A 1,187-nucleotide genomic window follows, 5' to 3' on the forward strand; every position below is an offset into this window, starting at 1 on the left:
TTGTCTTGATTTGCATCTCTCTCAGGGCTAGGGATTTTGAACATTAGAAATAATTTTTGAACCAAAGAACTGCTGCACAAATATGTGCACTGTATAACTAAATAGTACAAAACTTGACAAATAATAGATTTAATAGGTAATAGTACATAAATAGAAAAAAATATTGTGTAGCTTTTAAAATAGTAATGTAGCAATCTGGAAAAGTACCAGTGATATGATGATATTGGCTGAATGATGTAAGTGTAAAATATTACAAATAATATGAGAATAACAAAACTATGTGTCAACAAAGACAGAAAGACAAGTACACACAAAAATAATTATTTTAAGTGGTGAGACAGGACATGATCTTTTTTCCCTTCTAAATAATCTGTAATGTTATTTCATTTTTCTCAATTAAAAAAGAAATCTACTCAGTTAAGTGACAATGAAGTTATTTTTACCAAAGCTACTTCCACAAAGAGATTTTTGCATTAGCTCAGATATTATCAAGGTGAATAAAAGCTCCCTGATCTGAGGATGACTGGCTGAGAAACACTGATATAAAATATTTTTTGAAGTATTGAGAAATGCTTCCTGTGTAGTATTTGGCAAAAATAATTTTTTTATTTCTTTTTTTCAAATTAAGTTTCTTTCCTTCACTAAGATGAGGCTTAAAATAATGCCATCAAAAGGTAAAAAACCTTGGAGAGGACGTAGATAGGAACTCTTATACACTTTTGGTGGCACTGTAAAATGGTACAACCACTCTGGAAGGCAGTTTGACATTTCCTCAAAAAGTTGAACATGGAAACTCCGTATGACCCAGCTATTCTACTACTAGAAATATACCCCAAGGAAATTAGAACTGAAACATAGATACTTACACACCTATGTTAATAGTAACATGATTCACCACTGCAAGAACATGGAAACTATCCATATACCCAAGCACAACTGCATGGACTGAAAAGTTGTACTTTCACACAGTGGAATACTATGCAACACTGTGGAGCAACGATTTCAAAAAATACTACATAACTGGTACAATGACAGACACATAGATCAATGGAATCGAATTGAGAATCCAGAGATCAACCCATCTATTTATGGTCAACTGATCTTTGACAAGGAGATGAAATCAGTGAAGTGGGGGAACGACAGCCTTTTTAACAAATGGTGTTGGCAAAATTGGAAAAATATCTGCA

At 32.8% G+C, this 1,187-nt stretch overlaps 1 protein-coding gene across 1 annotated transcript in view; it reads right to left on the bottom strand.

The window, feature by feature from the left end:
* Nucleotides 1-1,187, bottom strand: part of CNTRL (centriolin) — a 121,912-nt gene that overhangs the window by 26,321 nt on the left and 94,404 nt on the right. The window lies entirely within an intron of this gene.

Source organism: Elephantulus edwardii, unplaced genomic scaffold, assembly GCF_000299155.1.
Source record: "Elephantulus edwardii isolate Elephantulus edwardi_28Jun2011 unplaced genomic scaffold, EleEdw1.0 scaffold00092, whole genome shotgun sequence".
In the NCBI taxonomy this organism is placed as follows: domain Eukaryota; kingdom Metazoa; phylum Chordata; class Mammalia; order Macroscelidea; family Macroscelididae; genus Elephantulus; species Elephantulus edwardii.